This window comes from Hippopotamus amphibius, chromosome 12 (assembly GCF_030028045.1).
Source record: "Hippopotamus amphibius kiboko isolate mHipAmp2 chromosome 12, mHipAmp2.hap2, whole genome shotgun sequence".
NCBI classification, from domain to species: domain Eukaryota; kingdom Metazoa; phylum Chordata; class Mammalia; order Artiodactyla; family Hippopotamidae; genus Hippopotamus; species Hippopotamus amphibius.
Window position 1 is genome coordinate 89,311,276 of NC_080197.1, and position 22,876 is coordinate 89,334,151.

At 42.5% G+C, this 22,876-nt stretch overlaps 1 protein-coding gene across 5 annotated transcripts in view; it reads left to right on the top strand.

Annotated features, from left to right (window-relative positions):
* Positions 1-20,122: 20,122 nt before the first annotated feature.
* The window catches only part of VDR (vitamin D receptor), a 57,294-nt gene continuing 54,540 nt past the window's right edge, over positions 20,123-22,876 (top strand). For 4 of the 5 annotated variants that reach the window (XM_057702962.1, XM_057702963.1, XM_057702964.1 and 1 more), the window contains exon 1: positions 20,149-20,202. The gene's annotated coding sequence lies outside the window, so the exon portion shown is untranslated. Of the gene's footprint in view, positions 20,203-22,876 lie in introns of all 5 variants that reach the window. The other variant, XM_057702961.1, reaches the window with a different exon arrangement.

Below are 22,876 nucleotides of genomic sequence, written 5' to 3' on the forward strand. Positions count from 1 at the left end.
GAATAGGATAGATATGGTTTCTCATTGTAATTGGTGGAGCAGATAATACACAAGTAAAACTTATAATTTCAGATAGTGTTAAAGATTGTTACCAAAAGTGTTAATGGTGTGGTCAAATTTGAACCAAGACTTGAATGAATAATCAGAAAAAGCCAGCTATGTGAAGATCTGGGAAGAGCATCCCTGGCAGAGGGACTAGCAAACAGAAAGGTGCTGAGGCTAGAGTGAGCTTTTGCATGTTTGGGTCTGAAAGATGGAAGGCAGGTGCCCTAGACCAGAGAGAAGAAGAGTGGTACCAGATGAGATCTGAAAGGTAGGAAGGGGCCAGATCATTCACAACCTTGTTTGTCATCTACAGTGAGCTATTTACCCGGTATTTTCCAACCTTATTTGATCACAGCACTTTGTGTTTTTTTTTTGGCCTAAAAATGTCTGTTAACATTCCATAGAACTAGTATGCTGTGATTATAGTTTGCAAAACCAGGGTCTAAGGCATTCTCTCTCTCAGAATGTGTGCATCTTCTTGGAGGAATCTGCATTCTAACGGGGATCTATTCTGACAGAATAGAGCTCTACAGTAGAGTTGCATATTTCAGCTAGCAGATTGAAGAGGATTTTCTTTTCTCTCTTCTTTTGACTTTTGTTTTGAATGATAAAACATTCCCTGGTTGTTAAAGGTTATTTTTAAAGTTTATGAAAGGTTATTTATGTAAATTATTTCTTTCAGAAGTTTTAAATATTTTAATGCCAATGCTTCTTGAATGTTGGCTTTTTTATTACAGCCTAAAAAGTTTTGAAATGAGTATGAATGACAGAAAGAGAGAAGGGAGGGACAAACCAATTAAGATTCTTCTGTGTGGATAAGAAGGGAGATGGAGAGTTTTCAGTTATTTTCATAGACTTAAAGATAAAAGCCGGTTATTCCCTATCCTTATTGAAGAATGGATGAGCGAATGCGCACGAGGTCAGTAAAAGGAATTGAAATTAGAAATCAGGACGAAACTCAAGACTAGCAGAAGAATGTGACACTAAGGAATTACTGAGAAATCGTATAGAATGTTCTGGCTGCTCAAGAGCCTGTAAGGATGTGGACAGGCTTCCCATCTGCCTGGGGAGATTTTTAGGTTAACTTCCTGGAATCTCGTTTTGATGCCAAGGCAGGGGAAGTGACAGTAGGAGGGTAAGTAAGTGGGAGAAAGGACTATTTCAGAGTCTAGGAAAGTTAACAAGAAATAATTTCACCATGAGGAAGAACTCAGCTTCCAAAGCAAATCAATAATATTAAGACAAAAAACAAAGGAATAATATCTGACATTTACTGAGTGCTCTCTCCTCAGAAACCTGTTGAGTGCTTTATTTAATTTATTGCTCATGACACCTCGGTGAAGCAGGAAAAAATAGCATGTCTGGTATTTTTATAGTACGCATCTTTGCCACAAGCATTTTCGCCACAAACATTTTCACTGCATAACTAATTGACCGTAAGGCAATTTTGCCATAAAAAATAAAATAACAAAAAATAAAAGAGACATTAAAAAGGACATAATAAAACATGAAAAATGAATAACAAAATTAAAAAGACTGTCATGAAATACAAAATATTTGAATACATTTAAAATGTGTGTATAGTCATGGCAATACTGCACAAACAACTGATTTTATTTTGCGGGTTGTGCCAAAGCACATGGCTTCCAAGTCATTTGTTTACAGTATTTTATGCTTTTTTTTTTTGCTTGTTGATTTGTCTCCTTGTTCAGCATTGCAATTTTTTTCCATGAAATTTCTTCCTTCATGAAGAGAGGTATCAGTTTCAAAATCCTAGGATGCATATTTGTAACTTAGCTTTATATTGCCTTGTGAGAGCCTCTATACTCTTGATTGTTCTTGGCATATTGTGACATGTCCGTTGATAGACGTTACAAAGTTTTATGGGAAGTGTGGGTTTAACTCTGTGCGTTTGAATCACTGAACGATTTGCAAAGTGATATCTTATCATTTTCATAGTGTGCAACCTAGCGTTACACTCTCTTATTTCACATTTTCAGTAAGTTTTATCACTGTATTTTCCATCAAGTCAATATATGTCCACAGTTGTTATCATCCACTCCTTTGACTGCCACAGCTACTCGTCACTGTATAGAGCATTATGAATGCTAAGACTCATGTAATATAAAAATGAGAGTACTGTGTCAATGCCAAGAAGTTGAAACCAAACTGTCAAACCAAACTGCCAACCAGTTATTTTATCTTTTATGGTGAATTGCTTTACGGCCAATTAGTTATGCTGTGAGAATGTTTACAGCCAAAATGCTTGTGGCAAAGATGCTTACAACAAAAGTGCCTGGAATAAAAAAAAAAAAAAGATCCCTATTATATAAATGAAGAAGGTGGGGATTCAAGTGGCTAAATAACTAGCTCAAGGTTGTGCAGCTGTTAAATGTCAGGACTGATGTTTAAACTTAGATCAGCTTGAGTCCAGAACCGCAATACTTAATCGCTATCCTACACTGACAAAACACGGAAGCAAAACATGGATCATTAACTTGTTTGAGGCTAAGGTGGGGAACGTAACCTTTTTATCCTGTCTGGATAAAAACCCCTAAGCAGAATATTTTTTTCTTGTCCTGGGGTGGGAAGAACACAAAAGGGCACCGTGCTAAGAGGAAGACTGGGATGCTGTGAGTGGGTAAGATTCCCCTGAAATAAGGCAACAAGCTATTCACATGAAACATGGAGATCTTCAGCTTCGGATAACAGGATGGATTTGGGAAGTAGAGCCAGAGGCCGGGGAACTTGGAGAGAGGTCCAGGTGTTAACAAATCCAGTTCCAAAGGGAATGGAGTCGAGCGGTCCTGACTGTGCCGAGTCAGAAGGAAGCTTGTGTTCAGGAATGACAGGGAGGGTCAGAGGGTGCTCAGGAAGAAGCCCACGATGACATTTACCTGGAATGACCCCATGGAAAACTAAAAGACTTTTAAACACAAAGTTGAAATGAGAAATTAGGTGGACTGCATAACGGAGTCAGCCTTAGAGAGGAGAAGTGGGGAAGGGATTCTACTTACTAAACACTCCCAGCTTACTCTTACCATCAAAAATATGCACACACACACACACACACACACCCCAAAAACAAAAAAAAGGAAAAAAGAAAAGAAATATGTCCATGGAGCTTGCTCATCAGCACATCTTTCGTTGAACTAGTTAGTCATTATTGACTAATGGGCACATGTAATACAGAAAAGAACGTACTACCTGTGTTGCACACACAGTTAAATACTAACATTACAATGAACACTCATATACCTAGATTAAGAAAGAGAATAATATCAGTATATCAGAAGTCTCCAGATGCTTCCGCCCCATAGTTTACCATTATCCTAAACTTTGTGTTAATCATTTCCTTGTCTTTATAGTTTTGCCACCTGTGTCTGTATCCCTAGCTATTAGATCATCTAATTTTGCATGTTTGGGACATTAAATACATGAAACTATTCTGCATATATTCTTCTGTCACTTGCTTCTTTTACTCAATATATTTTTAAATATTTTTAATTTCATTTACTTATTTACTTATTTATTTACTTACTTATTGGCTGCGTGGGGTCTTAGTTGCAACAAGTGGGATTTTCATTGAGGCAGGCAGGCTCTTCTTTGCGGTGTGCGGGCTTCTCTCTAGTTGTGGCGCACAGGCTGCAGAGCACATGGGCTCTGTAGTTTGCGGCATGCAGGCTCTCTCGTTGTGGCCCATGAGCTCAGTAGTTGTGGCACGCGGGCTTAGTTGCCCCGCGGCATGTGGGATCTTAGTTCCCTGACCAGGGATGGAACCGGCATCCCCTGCGTAGGAGGACGAATTCTTTACCGCTGGACCACCAGGGAAGTCGCTACTCAGTATATTTTTGACATTCACCCATGTGGGTGTGTGTTGTTATAGTTCCTTCATTTTTCACTGCCATATGGTATTTCATTTTTTAACATACCACAATTGATGTATTCATTATGCCATTGATAGATATCTCTTTTTCTCCAGACTATTTCTTTTTTCTTTTTTGGCTCTTGTAAATAATTTTGAAGCGAATGTTTTGTGCCTGTCTCCTGGTGCACAAGAACAAGAGTTTCTCTAGAGTTCCTGTGTAGGCGTGGATTTGTTCGTTGTAAGGTTTCAGCACATTGGGTATGACTAGGTAGTCATAAGCTTTCTGTGTTCTCTGTTGTGGTTCCAATGTACCCTGCCTTCAGCAGTGGATCAGAGTTCTGATTGCCCCATATCTTTGCTAAAACTGGAATTGACTGACTTTTTAATCTGGGGAGTGTGAAGTGGTATTTTACTGTGGTTTTAATTTGCATTTCCCTGATTAATAATGAAGTTGGATTCCTTCCCCGCCCCCCACCCAGCTGTGTTTCCTCTACCATGAAATACCTATTCATGTCTTCTGCTCATCTTTTTACGTGATAGTTTGTATTTTTCTTATGGACTCAGTGCTGTTCTTTATATATCCTTGATATAGATCCTTTGTTGGTTATCTATGTGGCAAATATCTTGTTCCACTCTTTGGCTTGTTTTTTTATTCCTTTGGTGGTGTTTTTTTGTAGATTGAAGTTCGTTCAAATACAGTCAATATTTGTTAGTCTTTTTCTTTTATTTATTTTTTAAAAATTTTTATTGGAGTATAGGTGATTTACAATGTTGTGTTAGTTTCTACTGTATAGCAAAGTGAGTCATATATATATATATATATATATATATATATATATATCTCCACTCTTTTTAGACTCTTTTCCCATATAGGTCATTAGAGAGTGTTGAATAGAGAGTCTTTTTCTTTTAGTTTACTCCTTTTGTTTTTTGTTTAAGGAATCCTTTTAAACATTCAATGAACTTTTAATTGTAGAGTAGTTTCAGGTTTATAGAAAAGTTGCAAGAGTTTTACAGATAGTTCTCATATAGCCCACACCCAGTTTCCTCTATTGTTAACATCTTACTTTATAACTATAGTGCATTTATCACAGCTAATGAGCCAATGTTGATATATCATTGTTATCTAAAGTCCATATTTTATTCAGATTTTCTTAGTTTTTCTGTTCCAGGATCCCATCCAGGACACTACTTCACATTTAGTCCTCATGTCTCCTTAGACTCCTCTAAACTATGACAGTTTCTCAAACTTTCCTTGTTTTTGAGGATCTTGACCATTTTGAGGACTGGTAAATTATTTTGTAGAATGTCCTTCAATTTGGGTTTGTCTGATTTCTTTTCAGACAGAAAGGAATGCTTAGACAGGATTATGGATTTTTAGAAAGAAGACCACAGAGGTAAAGTGCCATTTTCATCATATCATATGAAAGGTATATGCTATTTATGTTACTTATCACTGATGACATTAACCTTGATCTCCTCACTGAGGTAGCGTTTGTCAGGTTTCTCCACTGTAAAGTTACATTCCCCACCTCTTTCCATACTGTATTCTTCAGAAGGAAATCATAATGTACATACCACACTTAATAAGTAGGGAGCTATGCTTCATTTTCTTAAGGGGGGGAGTATCTACAAAATATATAGAATTCTTCTGTATGCAGAGTTGTCTAACCTCCTCTAATAAGCATTCATCACTAATTAATATTTATTTATGTATCATGGATATTTACGTATGGAACATGAATAGTAGAAGCTGTTTCTCACTATTGGAGAGAAGGTTACAGATAAACGAGGGGACAAGGCTGGGATGATCCATGTATTTCTTGATAAGAGTTGGAGACATGAATATGAACTCATGTTTAGCTCAATAGAGATACAGAAATAATTACAGATGAATGTATAGACATGTATAGTATACATACATATATTTCCTAACTCTGTCTGCTGAGAGGGTCTACAGTACCCCAATAGCTATGAGCAGACCCAGCGCCAAGATTTTAATTTCTAATACCATTCTCCAACAACAACAACAAAAAAACCAGGGATTTTTAGAGAAATGGCTGATTCTAGGAATGGGCAGAAAATATACAAGATGAGCCTGGAGCATCTTATAGTGCCAGAAAGTAAGGAAGTACTCAAAACCAACCACAATGATGAGGGGGTATGTCAAAGGGACACAGCAGCCTTCAGAGCTCCCCATGGCCAAAGCTGGAGTAATTTTAACGACAAAATAAATGGTCGAGTATTGAGTTATTACCCAAAGTATACAAGAAATCCATTTTTAATGTCAAAGTCCTATTGGTAGTCTTCTATATTATCTCCTAAGAGTTTGCTAGGTTTGCATTTTCCCATTTAAAGTTGAATCAACTTGTAATGGGTTTGAGTGTACTGTCTGAGGTAGAGATCCAGTTTAATCTTTTTCTACATGGATAAGCATGTGTTCCAGCCAATTCAATAGTCCATTCTTCCCCCACTAATTTGCAATACTCATACTGTTACAAATAGGTCTCCATACATGTGTACTTCAGTTCTGAGTCACTGATCTAGTTGTCTTTCTCTGCCCTGATATCCCATAATACTAATTATTAGAGTTTTATATCATGATGATGTTGGGTAAAGTGAGTATCCCACCTTGTTCTTTTTTTTTAGCAGGACTATTTTGTCTGCATTTGGCACTTGATTTTCCAAATAAACTTTAGAACCAGCTTGCCCAGTTCCAAGAAAAACTGTTGGACTTTTTATTGGAATTGCATTGAATTCATAATTCAATTTGTAAATAATTGACATCTTTATTGTATTGAGTCACCTTAGCCAAGAACATGGTGTATTTCTTCATTTATTTGATCTTCTCCAATATATTTCTATAGAATTTTGTATTTTTCTCCTTGAAGAACTTGAACACCTTTTGTTAGATTTTATTCCTAGGAACTTTATATTTTTGCTATTAGCGAAGTTGCTTCTTTTCACTCTTTTAAATTTTCCATCAGATAGTTGATGGTATATAGAAATGCAATCGCTTTTACATATTTTGTATCCAGCGATTGTCCTAAATTGTTATTAATCCTAGAATTTATTTGTAAATGATCTTGGGTTTTCCAAACAGATAATCACATCACCAAAAATAATGACAGTTTAGTTTTTTCCTTTCTAAGCCTCATAGCTTTCATTTCTATTTCTTGACTTATACCAACTGTCTAGGACTTCCAGTATGATGTTGAATCAGTAATAATGGGCATTCTCATCTTGCTCTAGATCTTAATAGAAGTATTTCAAAGTGTTATTATTAAGTATACTGTTTTATACATATTTTATCAGGTTAATGAAGTTCCCATCTATACCAAGTTTGCAAATTTTTTTTTAAAAATCAAGAATGAGGGCTTCGCTGGTGGTGGAGTGGTTAAGAATCCGCCTGCCAATGCAGGGGACATGGGTTCAAGCCCTGGTCTGGGAAGATCCCACATGCGGCGGAGCAACAAAGGCAGTGTGCCACAACTACGGAAGCCCGTGCGCCGAGAGCCAGTGCTCCACAACAAGAAAAGCCACTGTGGTGAGAGGCCCACAAACCGCGACAGAGTGGCCCTGCTCACTGCAACTGGAGAAAGCATGTGCACAGCAACAAAGACGCAATGCAGCCAATAAATAAATAAATAAATAAATAAAATCAAGAATGAATGTTACATCTTATTGAACACTTTTTGGGGAGCATCAATTTAGATAGTCGTGTGGCTCTTTCCCCTCTTTAATCTGCTAGTATTTCACACATTGCTGGACTTGGTTTGTTAATATTTTGTTTAAGATTTTTCTGTCTGTGTTTATGGATGAGATTAGCTTATAATTTTCCTTATACTATTCTTATCTAATTTTAGAATCAAAGTTATACTAATCTCACAAGATGAGTTGAGGAATGTCCTCTCTTGAATGTTTGCTAGAACTTCCTATATGTACCACCTCTTGTGCCCACCTCACATCCTTTCAGCACTCCAGCTACGACTGTGACAACCAGCTTGACACAGGCATAACCTGACAGCATGTTGCCTCAACTACCTTACCAATCTCTCACTTTCCATCCTATGGCTTCTCTACTATGGATGTGAGAGGAGCCTGGAAAAACACCTAGCACTTGAGAGTTTGCAAATCTGGAAGTTCAGGAAATTTAATACCCCATGGGGCAACCCTTGACCAATGGAGGATGGAAACTGGTGGCTTTCCTCTTCCATCCTTGGGCAAACAATTCTAAGGTACATTCCATGCAGCAAGATTGAGCCTTTGTTACCCACAGTGGTGGCTCCCTTGTGTTGGCTGTTTATTCCTCCTTTCCTGTTTATTTTTCCTGGTTCTCCACTTCCAAAATGAAACACTGCACTTTCCGAAATAAACCATTTATGCCCAAACCCTTGACTCTGACTTTGCTGTCTGGAGGAACCCAGGCTATGACAACTTCCTATAATTAAGTTGTGTGGACTGGTGTTTTCTTTGAGGGAATAATTTTAACTGCCAGTTCAATTCCTTTTCTCTAATGCTTATACAACTATTCAGGTTTCTATTTCTTCTGTAGTCAGTTTTAGCAAATTATATTTTTCTAGGAATTTATCTACTTCCTTGAAAACTTCAAATGTATTGGCATAAAGTTATTTATAATATTTTCTCAACTATTTAATTTCCACAACATCTCTAGTTAGATCCTGTTTTCAATTCCTAATATTGTTTCTTTTCGCCTTCTTTCTTTTTGTCTTGACTAATCTTGTGATAGGTTTGTTTATGAGTTGTTTCAAAGAACCAACTTTTAACTTTGCTGATGTCTCCCTATAATGTATCTTTTTCAACTTAATTTGGACCCTATTTTTTTCTTTTCTTATACTTTTCTGGGGCCATTTTGCTTTTGTTCCTCCCTAACTTCCTAAACAAAGTCCTTAGCACGTTAATTCTAAGCTTTGAAATTTTTCTAATGTAAACATTTGCAACTATAACATGTGGCCTTGGAAGCCAGACTGGCTGAGTCCACTTCCTGGCTCTGCCACTCACTAGCTGTGCGGCTTCAGTTCATTTTTCCATGATCCGGTTTCCTCATTTACACCTGCCTCAAGGGTTGTTATGAGAACTAAATGAGTGAAATATGTAGAGCTCATAAACCAATGCCTGCCGCATAGGAAATCCTAAGTAAATGTTTTTTAAATAAATATATTTTCCTCTAAGTACTATTTTAGCTACTTCCATAAGTTTGGTTACATAGTATTGTTATTATTAAATTCTTAGTATTTTCTCTTTTACATTATAATTTATTCTTCAGAAGTGTGTTTTTAAAATTCTAGTTGTCAGTATTTCCAGTTTTCCTCCCTTCCTGGACCTATGAGAAGATTACGCTCCATAGACCCCCTGGAGTTTGTCATAGCCAAGGGACTTGCTTTGCTCAATGAAATGTGAGTGGAAGCATTTAAGAAAGCAGCATGCAATTTTCCATGCTCTTTCCCTTTCTGCAGGGATTGGGAAATATACGTTGAGATACAGGTGTCCCTAGGTCAGAGCAGTCTGGAACACAAAGCCACACACAGTGGGCAGCTGCCCTGGAGGGCTCTCAACACCTTGAGCTAAAAATAGACATCATGGTGTCAAGCTATGCAAGTTTTGATGTTGTTACCACCCAATAATCTAGCCTATCCTACTTGATATTATTTCTATTTTCATTGAATTATGGTCCAAGAATACAATCGGTTTGAAAGTCATCCTTTAAAGTTGTTGAGGCTAACTTTATGGCATACTATGTGTCCAGTTTCTAGAAGCATTCCATGTAGCGTTTGAAAAGAATATTTATTCTCTAATTGTGTGTGCAATGTTCCTTCAAAGAATATTAGATCAAACTTGTTAACCATCTTCTCCACCCTCACTGATTTTTTGCTTCCTTAATCTATCAATTCCTGACAGAGATATGTTAAAATTTCCCGATATGATAGTGGATTTATCATTTTCTTATCATCTTGCTTTTTTATTCTATATTTTTGAGGCTGTGTTATTAACACATACGAATTTAGAATTATTTTAGCTTCATGGTTAATTGACTCTTAACAGCTTACATCTGGAATTTAAAAAATCTGATCTAGTTTTGTCCTTCACTAGAACATTTATTTAATTGCAATTTGGGGGTTATTAATATATTTTGATTTATCTCTATTATCTTTTTAAGTGCTTTGTCTTGATTTTCATATCCAGTTCTTCATACTTTTCTTGCCTTCTTTTATTCCCCTTTACTTGAAGTTATCCACTCAATATCTGTTTTTTAATGATTAGCCTAGCTATTTTTTATATTCATTCTTACCTTAAAAAAGTGTGCAATGAATCAATTTCTGTGTGTCCCTCTTGAACAAAGATCTTGAAGCACTTTAACTTTAATCATCCCTGCCCAAGCTTTCCTGCTTTTATCATCCAGTCTTTTTTTTTCTCTAAATCTTTTTTAATTTAATTTTTTAATTGACGTATGGTTGATTTACAACATTGTGCCAATCTCTGCTTTACAGCAAAGTGACTCAGTTATACACAGACATTCTTTTTTTATATTCTTTTCCATTATGCTTTATTACAAAATATTGAATATAGTTCCTTGTGCTATACAGTAGGACCTTGTTGTTTATCCATCCTGTATATAATAGTTTACATCTGCTAATTCCACACTTCCAGTCCTTCCCTCCCTGACTCTTTCCCCCTTGGCAACCACAAATCTGTTCTCTATGTCTGTGAGCCTGTTTCTGTTTTGTAGATAGGTTTATATGTGCCGTATTTTAAATTCCATATGTAAGTGATATCATATGGTATTTGTCTTTCTCTTTCTGACTCACTTCACTTAGTATGATAATTTCTAGTTGCATCCATGTTGCTGCAAGTGGCATTATTTCATTCTTTTTTATGGCTGAATAGTATTCTACTGTATATATGTACCAAATCTTCTTTATCCATTCATCTGTCGATTGGACATTTAGGTTGTTTCCATGTTTTGGCTATTGTGAATAGTGCTGGTATGAACATAGAGGTGCATATATCTTTTTGAATTATAGTTTTGTCTTGGTATATGTCCAGGAGTGGGATTGCTGGATCATATGGTAATTCTATTTTTAGTTTTCTGAGGAACCTCCTCATTGCTTTCCACAGTGGCTGCACCAACTTACATTCCCACCAACAGTGTAGGAGGGCTCCCTTTTCTCCACACCCTCTCCATTTGTTATTTGTAGACTTTTTAATGATGGCCATTCTGACAGGTGTGAGGTGGTACCTCATTGTAATTTTGATTTGCATTTCTCTAATAATTAGTGGTTATCATCCATTCTTTTAGCACTAGCCTTCCTCCACCACACATAAATAAGGCATCATAATTACTATTTTAAACATTTACTGTCTGTTGGGATTTACCTAGGAATTCACCAATCTCTTCACCCATCATTCCTTCTTGTGTTGCAGAGGGTCAATCTATAATCACTCACCTCTGCTGGAAATAAATCCTTGAGAATTTCCTTTAGAGAGGGTCTACTTGTTATAAATGCTCTCAATTTTTCTTTTTTTTTTTTTTGCCACGCCACCCAGCATGTGGGATCTTAGCTCCCTGACCAGAGATCAAAGCCATGCCTCCTGCAGCAGAAGTGTGGAGTCCTAACCACTGGACTGCCAGGGAATTCCCATAAATGCTCTCAATTTTTATTGGAAAATCTTTTTCTTTTCTCTTATTATTGAAAGATAATTACTGGATATAGGAGTCTAGGTCCACAGTAATTGTATTTCAGCATCTGGAAGCTATTGCTATATGCCTGTCTTCTGGCCCCCACTTTTGCTGTTCAGAAGTCAGCTGTCAGTCTAATCACCATGCCTTTGTACGTGATCATCCTCCTCCCCAATGTTCACAATTTTCTCTTTTTTCGTTGGTGTTTCATTTCCTATGATGTTCTTAGATGTGAATTTCTTTTTATTTATCTTCTTGGCATTCACTGAGCTTCCAGAATTTCTCTATAATTCTGGAAACATCTTAGCCTTTGTTTCTTTGAATATTACCTCTTTCCTATCCTTCTGTTTCACTCCAGAGCTCTAATTTGGCACAATTCAATTTTCTCTCTCCTTTATGTCTTTTAATCTTTCATATGTTCCATGCCTTATCTTTCTGGATTACATTCTAGGTCACTTTTTCACCTCTAGCTTCCAGTTTACTAATTTTTACCTCAGGCATATCTAATTGGCTATATAATCTATACACTGGATGTTAAGATTCAACACCTATTACTTTTTAATTAATTAATTACTTTATTTATTGGCTGCATTGGGTCTTCCTTGCTGCACACAAGCTTTCTCTAGTTGCGGCGAGCGGGGCCACTCTTCATTGTGGGGCGTGGGTTCCTTGTGGTGGTTTCTCTTGTTGTGAAGCATAAGCTCTGAGCACACAGGCTTCAGTAGTTGTGGCTCGTGAGCTCCAGAGCACAGGCTCAGTAGCTGTGGCGCACGAGCTTAGTTGCTTTGTGGCATGTGGTATCTTCCTGGAGCAAGGATGGAACCTGCGTCCCCTGCATTGGCAGGCAGATTCTTAACCACTGTGCCACCTAGGAAGTCCCTCAATAACTGTTATCTTTTATTTCCAGAAATTCTTTTTGCTTATTTTCCAAGTCTAATTGGTTATTTTTAGTCCCTTATTTCCTGCTCACTTTTTTGAGCTTCTCTTTTGTTTCTTTAAAACAAACAAACAAAAACCTTATACTCTGTGTCTAAAACTTTAAATATCTAATGCCTTAGTGGGTCTATTTCTGCTGATTCTCACTTATTTCCATGTGTGTTTTGTGACTTGGACCATAAGCTGTAATTTTCCCTGAGATTTCACCTGTGGCTAGTCTTTGAGTCCTAGGATGTGGTTGAGTTCCTGCAGGGAGGATTACAATTGATTCAGCCAGATACCCGAGTATTACCAACCTAGGATCACTTTAAATTTTCTGTTTGAGGTTTTTTGTGGGTTTTTTTTTTTTTTTTTTTGGATCACACAGCATATGAATTTTGACTGCAGACCCAGCTGAGCACTGGCTTGTGGCTGTGAATTCTGAGGGGATATTTATTATTTTTCCTACCATCCAGAATGACACGGGTGGGATTGCTTGCTGCTTCTTTCTGTATGGAGGTTTGTCTCACTCTCCTTACACAGAGAGTTCTGGGGTACAGCCTTTGAGAGCCCAACTTTATGCAGGATAATCCCTTGGCCATACCTCTTGTCTCATGCCCTGTGAAACCATCCAAGTGAAATTTCAAGATTCCCAAGGTTCTAAAGACACTCTCAGGGCAAAGACCAGCTATAGTCCTTGTTTTCCAACCTGTGTTCCTATTTTCACTTCATTTTGAATTCTGTAGGTTTCTTTCTTTTGTGCCCGCTTGGTGATACCATTAATATTAAATGTTGTTTAATTAAAATTGTTGTTTTTAAAATCGCTATTTCAGTTGAAAGGGTCATTCAAGGTATCTCATCCATTGTACTGTTAGAAATGAAACATCTTTTTTAGACTGAGGTTGAGACAAAGGTAATACAACCTTGACAAATACAGTTCTTTCTCAATTGTTCTGGTTCCAACACCACTTGTCCTCAAATGCCTTCTGCTTAAAGGGTGTATGCTATTTGGAAGAAGGGAACATGGCAATAAATCTTTAATGACTGCAGATCAAATGTCAACGTATAGTCTAATGCAGTAAGATAACAAGTGATTAGAGGGGAAGCTATTATTAATCACAAAGCAGGAATTGTATCTCCTCACGTTCAGGGCTTTGATAAGGAAATAAACCAGCTGTAGGCACCAAATCAGCCTCTCTATCAGGCTAGATTACATTGTCACAACTGACAGGGTATATAGTATCAGTCCAAAGTTTAAGCCTCATCGAATGGGGGAGAAGATGGGCAAGCGAAAATGATGTAGAGACATGTTTGCCTAGAGTTCCAGCTCCCAACATGGCAGAAGTGGTTGAATGACTTCAGTCATCTCTAAGAAGCGATGGTGGAGATTTTGACATTTGCCTTTGGAATTCACTTCTAAATCATGTCAAGATCAAGCATAATGTTCTTGGGAAGAGAAGAGTACAGGGAACTGGGATACCAAGACTACTTCAAGGACATAGAACAAAGACTCAGCTGCTGTAATTCATTGTTCTGGGTCCAGCATCCTGCTCAGCACCTCCATCCCAACTCTGTGAGGAGCCAACTGCTGGCATTTTCATGCCTGGGCACCTGAACTACTTGCCTAAATGTTCTCTCTTGATCCATCCTCACCCATGTTTTCGGTTTCACTGGAAGGGAAGGCAGGGAGAATGTGGGTGAGTGTTGGCAACTGGGAGATTATTCTCCTTTCTGGGTAGGTCCAAGTCATAGGCTCACTGACCATCAGCCCTTGATGGCCCTCAAACACCCCATCACTTGACAAATGAGGAGCATGGTGATGAATAAGGGTACAGAGGTATGTGAGGTATGTGAAGTAAACTGGGGAGCAGAGGGAGGGCAGGAAAGAAAGATCTAGGACGGAGTAACTGACTTGTCTGAACAGGGAAGGGGAATGGGGAGGAGGAGGGCTAAACGGTAAAGAGATAGAAACCCCTGATGGTTCGGGACTCTTCACCACACTCTTTCTGGGCTTGGCAGCTGGCACTCAGAGATCAGGCCACCCCTCTTTCCCAGGTTCCAGAAACCCCAACTGAGCGACACCTCTCCTCGAGGATGTGGGTTGAAGGAAGGTCCTTGGTGGTGACCAAGCAAAGAATTTAAGGGTTATTCTCCTACTCTTAGTTACCCACAAGTGGCCACCACACCCTTTCCTGCTGGTAGCCATGTCGGGCGAGCATGTCCTGTTTGCCTCTCTGGTTTAATCTGGTTGGGGGCCTGTGGCATCAGACTATTGGCAGCTGTGGTCGCAGACACAGACCACAGTGAATTCCACCTGGATCTTGTCTCAGACTCTGCTTAAATAAGGCGACCAGATCAAAGAATTCAGCTTCCTGGCCTTCAAGAGATACACACACACACACACACACACACAAAATGTGCTTCCATTTCTCCGCAAAGCAGAAGGAAGAGGAGGCACAGGGTGGTGGAAACAGCAAGACCTTGTTTTCAAAGAAGTAGACTTGGCCTCTCGTCCCTGCTTCGCAACTCACCAATTATAAACTTGAATGGGTCACCTAAACTTGCTGAATTCTCTGGGTCTAAATCCTGCTTCTCTGTTCTCTAAAGCAGAGATCTCTGAGGGAAAATCCACTGGGTCCAGGAGGACAGTATCGAAGCCTTCCTTTTTCATTTTTTTTTTAATTCTTTAAAAATTAATCTTTAGTATGTTTAACATGCAGATTGACACATTTGCCCCAACTTGGTCCTTGAATCAGATGGTCCCGTGGCAGGTATGTTGGGTGAGGTATCTGAGTGCAAAGGAGTGTTAGGGAAGTCAGGAAAAAGTATCAAGAACATCATTTGAAATATGAATTTACATTCATTAATGTTGATGTCTCACCCTAACTGCGTAGTTTGATTGGAAATATGAGCTAATTGATAGAACTTTTAAAGTCATATTCATGTATGGGGATGGCAAATTTTTTTGCTCATAGGGTTTTACAATCAGAAATGTTTAGAGACCACTTCTTGGCTGTAGGACACGCGGATGAGGCAAAGCAGCACAACTCCACTGTCATTTAGTCCAGAGTCAACCCTGTTGAAGTGGAGATGGACACCAGAAACACCAGTCTTAACAATGGCGACATCTTTCACCACACAGGACAATGAGGCAAACACAGAGAGAGGGGCGTCCATGCTCAGTAGTGTTTGTCTCAGGCCAGAGGCCAAAGGCAAAGGCAAAGAGCTGTCAACAGCCTCATCTTTCTGAAGCTGAGGCCCCAGGGAAGAGTTGGTGAATGCATTCCTGGGCTGCTTACGGAATGTTCTTCCTGTTCTTCTGGAGAAAGAAGCAGGCATGCCCAGGATGGGGCTTGTGAGATTTCTGCTTCTTGGTATGAAGAAAAGGAAATCATGGCATAATTGCCTTCTGCAGAGACTTTCCTCAGGTAAACAGTCAGCCTTTCCCTACTGACCTCTTCAGCAGCGATGTGATACTAAGAGCACTCTCACCTGCTCCCAGGATACCTACTTGCATGCCTCACAGCCTCTGCACCCACCTGCCTCACTAGGCTCCCCAAGATTCACCTCCCTAGAGGAGCAAAAGAATTCCCCAAGGGCTAAGGGATAGGGTCACTCCATTCCCTACTAGAGTGATCGTAGCTGTTACAAAACTTACAGCCACAGACCCTCGTAGGTGGGAAAGGACCTTGAGCCTCTAGCTTATTCCACTGGTCTCTGTGGTTGGGGTTGGTGCTTGCAGAGTCATCATTACCTGCTGGGGTTTGGATGGGAGCCCAGCACGTACCTGGGAGCCTGGGAGAGCTCTAGAGCTGCCTCTGCTTGGAGATGCAGGTGGGAGTCTCCACCTTCCTTCGTCCGGCCCCTAGGCTCTATTTTACCATGCCAGCAGACGCTGTGTGCGGGCCTGCAGGCTGGCAGCCTAGGGCTCAAGGATGTGGGAGCAGGTGAGAAAGACAAGTGCCAAAAGCTCTGAGGATGGAGACATGAGCTGGGCTACTGGGAACGGAGCTCTGGAGCCAGATGGATTTGGATTGAATAACCGGTGCTGAGCTACTCTTTCTAGGGCAAGCGGAGGCTGGGGACACTCACTTCTCACGGCATTGCACACAACTCCGGTACAACTGTCCTGTTCTGGGGAAGTCAGAATTTCTAAGATGCCATAAAGCTTCCTGAGACTGAAAGAACCCCTCAAGCTGGAAAATGCAGGAGCACGGTAGGATAACAGCTGAGTTAAGGCCACAAAAGCAAACACTGGGTAAATACATGCTGCCTCTGTGACCTAATCCAGACAAAGTGGCCTTGGAGGTGGGATCCTCCAAAGCCTTGGAACACCCATGGGATTCTGAGGGTGCTCTGTGCAAGCCAGGCTGGGCTCTCAAAAGCCTTTCTGTGAATCTCATGTTGCAGGTTCTAAATGAAGGGATTTCATGATAAGAGGGACTTTTTCAAACTTTGGGTCACAAGCCACTGGGATTGTAAAATCAATGTGGTGGATCCCAAAAAGAAAGACAGAAGGACAAAAGGAAGGAAGGAAGGAAGGAAGGAAGGAAGGAAGGAAGGAAGGAAGGAAGGAAGGAAGAAGAAAGGGAGGGAGGGGAAAACAATAGAAAACATTGCAAGGCATCTCTTCTTTTATAAAACGTATATCTGCAAAGGTATACTAGGTCATGACAAAAAGTTATTTATTACTATGGGTTGCAGTTAAAAATTTGGTAAACACTGTCCTGGGAAGACCCTTTTGTTTGGGTTGCTTTCATTGCTTGCAGATTCTTCCATTTATTCATGCCACTTTCACCATCTGGAACATAAACAGAGAGAACAGCCCTAACATGGCTTAGAAAAGATAAATAAGCTCACCTTTCTGGACTTAATTTTTTAAATCTCTAAAACAAGAGAACTGACTGGGATGGCCTGGTAGCTTCTGTCTTTGTGAATCCATGACTCTGTGTCTCTCAGATGTTCTGGAGTTTGCTGAGTGAAAGGCTTTCCTTCATTCCCACCATACCCATAGCCATAAAATATTTAAGGAGAAAAAAGGGCCCTAAAAAAAGGGAAAAGCAAACAGTTAGATGGGAGTGCTCCAGAGAGGGCTCAAAGGGCACATTTTTACCTGGAGAGCAGCCTGGAAGAGGACAGGGTCTGGGGGGACAGGGGAGAGGGAGCAGTTCAGGTACTGGGGGAAGATAAAAAGGAAGTGGTTAGGGATGTAGTGATGGGGGTGATGAATGCATATGCTGGGGACTGTGATCACATCGATAATCCTGCAAATCTGCCAAATTCAGAACCTCTGAGTTCTCCAAGGCTGAGTTATCTAGATTGTGGTCCAACAGGTGAAAAGCCTATGGACATAATTTTTTTTTTTTTTTGAGAGGCAGTATGGAACAGCAGAAAGTGCAGAGAGAGTTGAGTTCAAGTGACTCTGTCATTCCCCACCTTTAAGAGCTTTGACACCTCTACACATCAGTTATACAATGGGAAGAGTATTTTCTAGCCTGCCTGATTCAAAAGATCAAATGAAGACCTGTTAATGAAAAGATACTGTCAATTACTAAGGAACACTTACACTCATCTTCTACCACCTTTTAAAAAAAATATTATTTATTTATTTTTATTTTTGGCTGCGTTGGGTCTTTATTGCTCTGCGCAGGTTTTCTCTAGTTGTGGCAAGCAGGGTGCGGGCTTCTCATTGTGGTGGCTTCTCTTGTTGCAGAGCATGGGCTCTAGGCGTGTGGGCTTCAGTAGTTGCAGCACACGGGCTCAGTAGTTGTGACACACGGGCTTAGTTGCTCCACTACATGTGGGCTCTTCCCGTCTGTGTCCCCCTGCACTGGCAGGCAGATTCTTAACCACTGCACCATCAGGGAAGTCCCTCTACCACTTATTGATAAGGTTTATTTTCAAGATGTCATATTCCCCTGTCTAGCCAATTAAGCATTATAAAAGTGACTTCTGAGTAATTGACCTCTTCCAGAGGCTCTTGGAACTGAGGATGTCCCAAGGTGTTGGTTGTTAGAGATTTCCTCTTACACTTTCGTGCCCATGAGAATCACTGCTAGCTTTCCCATGATGCTCTGGGCAAGGGGATCCTTTCTTTTATTTTCATTACAAGACGGTAATCCATCCATCAGACTGGCAGGACCTCTAAAGGGGCACTTCCTTTCATCTGTTTCTCAGAATGGATAGCCCATTCCCACAGTCAATCAAACAACCTGTGTCTCTTCTATTTTTTTAAACCTTTCCAGAGAAAAAGTGTCCATGATACTCCCTTAAGGAACTGTTCCAGTGCTCAACAAACTTCACTGTGTGAAGGTTTTTTTCTGGTTAGCCTCAGTCCATTTCTCTTGATCCAATTATTGAGAGTTTGAGAGGGGCTGGTTATCATACAGTCTAGCGTAACCATTTCAGAAATGGATCAGAGGCTATTGCAGCGGCAGACTTGCTGAGCTCTAGTACTGCCCTTCACTGAATAGGTATGTAATGTTGGGCAAATCCACCTCTCTATATACCTGTTTCCCACCTGTTCAGCTTGCCTCTCTGAGCCATGGTTTCCTCCTCTGTAAAAGGTGATTGACAACAGCTTCCCTGCCTAAAGGGGTTCATCAACTGCTGGATGAGCTCCGGGGCATCTCTATTACAGAACATTAAGTTGTAATTACTACTTATTTATATATTCTCCCACTAGACAGTGAGCTCTAAGGAGGGAACCACATCTTTTCCCGCTCTCCTCTAGCATCTAGAGCGGTGCCTAGCACACAGCCAAGGAAACAGAGTAATTTTTAGACAAGATTGTCTATGGCGAATTTTTGCGCATCCACCTGCAATCCCAGGTCTCAGATGTACTTCTTACCTCCTTCCATCTCTTCACACCAATATGGGATGGGATGAGTGTGTGGGGCTGGGGCCCAGGGCCCAGGGAAGCTGAGACTAAGCTTGCTTGGTTGAGGTTCGTGACGGGCGGAGAACGTGGTCAGCCGTGGTCGCGCCCGAGGGGACAGCGAGTAAGGATGACCACGCAACCCCTGGATCCACTTGGGCCCCGTCTGCGTTCGCGCTTTCATACTAGCGTGTGGGATTGAGCTGAGCTCCCCGAAGCTCTGCAGGAGTAACACGACGACGGGTGGCACCGGGATTCTCCAAGGGCGCACAGAGAACTTTTGATGTGACTACTGCAGGCCCCCCACCCCCCACCTCAGAGGCCCGCAGACGACGGAGAAGTCCTGGCCGGTCAGCCCAGGTGGGGGTGACGCACCTTGAAGAGGCGTCCGCAGCGGGCTGGGTAGAACCACAGCATTGCGGGGGGAGGGGGAGGGAGACACGGATGATCACAGACAGAACCGTGGATCTGCACACACACAACCATCGAGGAACTCGGGGGCTCTCACGCACGGAGGGCAGAGCTTGCCTTGCCCCGTGGACGGCAGTCCTGGAGGACTGGGCAGAGTCTCCCAGGAGGCCGTGAAGTGGTGGATTCCAAATCAAGACGGTTGCGGCGCAGCTGGAGCGCTTGGCAAGTGAGGACTGGATCTGTGGGCGGGGCCTGGGCGGGGCGGGCCCGGAGGTGGGGCCCTGCGAGGGGCGGGGCCAGGTGCTGGGCTGTCTCTGCTTGTCAAAAGGCAGCCGCGGAGCCCCAGGCGCCGGGAGCGCGGAGCAGCGTGCCCACCCGCAGGACCAGGTGCGGACCCGGGACCGGCGGGGAGCGGGGGGCCCCAGGATCCGGATTAGGTGCGGGGTGGGGGCGTTGGCGGTACCGTGCCTGAGTGCCCGGGTGCAAGCGCCAGGGTCTGGGGAAACTTGGCGACGGAGATCTGGGCTGCAGTGCCATGAGGCTGGGGCACTGAGGGGACGCTGAGGTCTGAGAAGCAGCTGAAGTTCGTGCCAGGCTGGCAAGGGGAGTAGCGACCTCCTCGGGGCTCAGGCCGCCGAACACAGAAATGCTTCTCCGACAAGGTGCTCAGCACCTGGGCAACAAGAAGCATTTGTTTCCTTCCTCTGTCGGGGCGCCTTGTCATGGACCGGAGGAATAAGAAAGGGAGAGACAGGCTCTCGAAGGTGCTGAGGTCTTCTGGGGGTGGAGTGTGTGTAGTCTTGTTCTCTTGTAGGACCCACGTATGGTCACCTGCGACGATGGAATTGGATCTTTTAAGTAGTTTTTTTGTTTTCCTGACTTAAAAAAAAAAACAGAAAAAACCCCCCACACCAATTATTTTAGACCCGGTTGACCCTAGTGCACCGGACTTATTTTTTCAGGAAAGCCTGTCCATAGATGTCCAGAGGAACTCGGGGGCAAGCGTGTAATTGAGGAGGGGGCTCGGGGAGTCGTTTCTGTTGGGGGAGTGAGGAGCCCCACATCTGTGGGTGGTAGATGAGGAGGATTTCAAGGGAAATATCTAGGAGGGAACATCATTCCATCTCCAGGGAGCAGCTGGACACGGCCCCTCACCCGCCATGAACCACTAAGGCTGAGACTCAGGCTGTCTGGGCTGGGAGAGCCCTGGCCCTTCCCGCATCTCCTCCTCCTCCTTCTCCTCCTCTTCTTCCTCCTTCTCCGTGCGGTGAGTGAGTCAGCCTCCTGTCTGGGCTCAGTTGCAGCCAGAGGGGCCAGAGCCCAGGCAAGCAGTTGGGCAGGCATTTTCTGAGCATTGCAAAAGCTCTCCTGGGCAGAGTTCAGCTCTGCGCCAGCTCCCTGCTGGAAGGCCGGCTTCCTCATGGCTGGTGGTGGCCACTGCTGAAGGGGAGACTCTGCACAGCAATGATTATGGGATGGCTGTGGTGTGACTCCAGAACGGGTTGATTGTGGAAGGATCGTGGCTTTGTGGTGAATCCACATCTCTTATTCTCCTAAGGGCCTGGAGGTGCATCCCAGCACTGCAGACTTTTCCAGCCCCTCATTGCATTTCTGCCTAGTGATCCTGTTAGCTGCCTAGGTGCGTTAGTGAGGTGGGCATCCACAAGAAATTGGGAAAGTCTCTGAGACAGGGGAAGCCATGGTGTTGGCAAAGGTTTTAAGTCAGGCTGGGTGGTGGGGGTGGTTTGCTGAGGTGGAAATGGATTATCTGGACATTGGAGCCTCAGCTTTATGAACCAACAGTGTTGTGTTTCAGGGAACCTTCTTCATCCCCTCCCTGTCCAAGTGCTGGAGGGGACTGTGGCTCCTTCTGGAATGGTGTCAGGATTGTATGTCACCAGATCAGGAGGTTATTGACTACAGATTTCTCTCTGGCTTTTGTTTTGGGTGCTTCAAATCCTTGAGCAGAAGTAGGGGCCCGAGAGCTCACTGACCCCTACTCAGTGGCCTCTCTGGACCCATGGGAGGAGAATCCACAGCCAGGCGATGGGGCTGACTCAAACTGCAAAAAGCTGGGGAATTCACAGTCTGTGCTCTGGCTGGGTCCCATGGCTTCAGCTTGGCTGTCCCTCATCAGCCGTGACTTGGACCTTTTCCAGCGTAATGGACAAGAAAGAAAGGAAGGGGAAAAGGATAAGAAAAGAGGAGAGTGGGATAGGGAATGAGAGAAAGAAGAGGGTTAGGGTTAGGAAACTTTCCTGACCCTTCACAGCCAAGGCCATCACACTTTATCTGTATAAATATTGTGGAAGGTCTGATGCTGTTTGAGGTGCCCTGGTTACTTGTGTTCATGGTTTCTCAGTCTTCTTTCCCTATTCAGCCTCAGAACTGATCTCCTTTGGGCACTGAGTCCCAGGGGAAGCACCAAGAAGACCCCTTGGACCCCCACCCTCCACTCCCAGAACAAATAGCCAGTGTTAAAGCCAATGACTTCCACATTTGGAGGAAGGCCCTGGGGTCTAGTGGGCAAGACCAAGTGGTTATCCAAGATAGGAGAAGGACTTGCAGTTGTTCATTTCTTTACCCCACATCCTGAGGAGGCAGAGGCCATCCTGCCTGAGAGCCAGGGTTTCTCTGCTAGAAACTGGCCGGTGCTTATGTCCAGCAGGTGGGTTCTAGTGGCTGGAGAGCCAGAGTCTCGAGCACCTGGAGGTCTGAGCTAGGATGGCGCTCCAGGGTGTTGCTGGACAGGATGAGTTATAGGAGCTCCAGCTTTCCATTTGTCACTGCTTACGTCTGTTTTGGTTCCAGGTAAAGAGAAGGAAGGAAATGACAAGATGTGCTTAAGAGCTTCTGTGTGCCCAGCATGGTATTGGGCTCTCTGAGGGGTGACAGGGAGCAGAACCCACCAGACTGGGCCTCCTCCCTCTAGATGCTCTGAGCCCAGCCTGGGCAGTGGCTTGTGGGCTCCCCCTCCACTACTGCTTGCTTCTCGGGGGATCCAGCTGGACAGGAGCCAGCCTGGCCATAGCTCTGGACCACGAGGGTCTTGCCTCTAGTT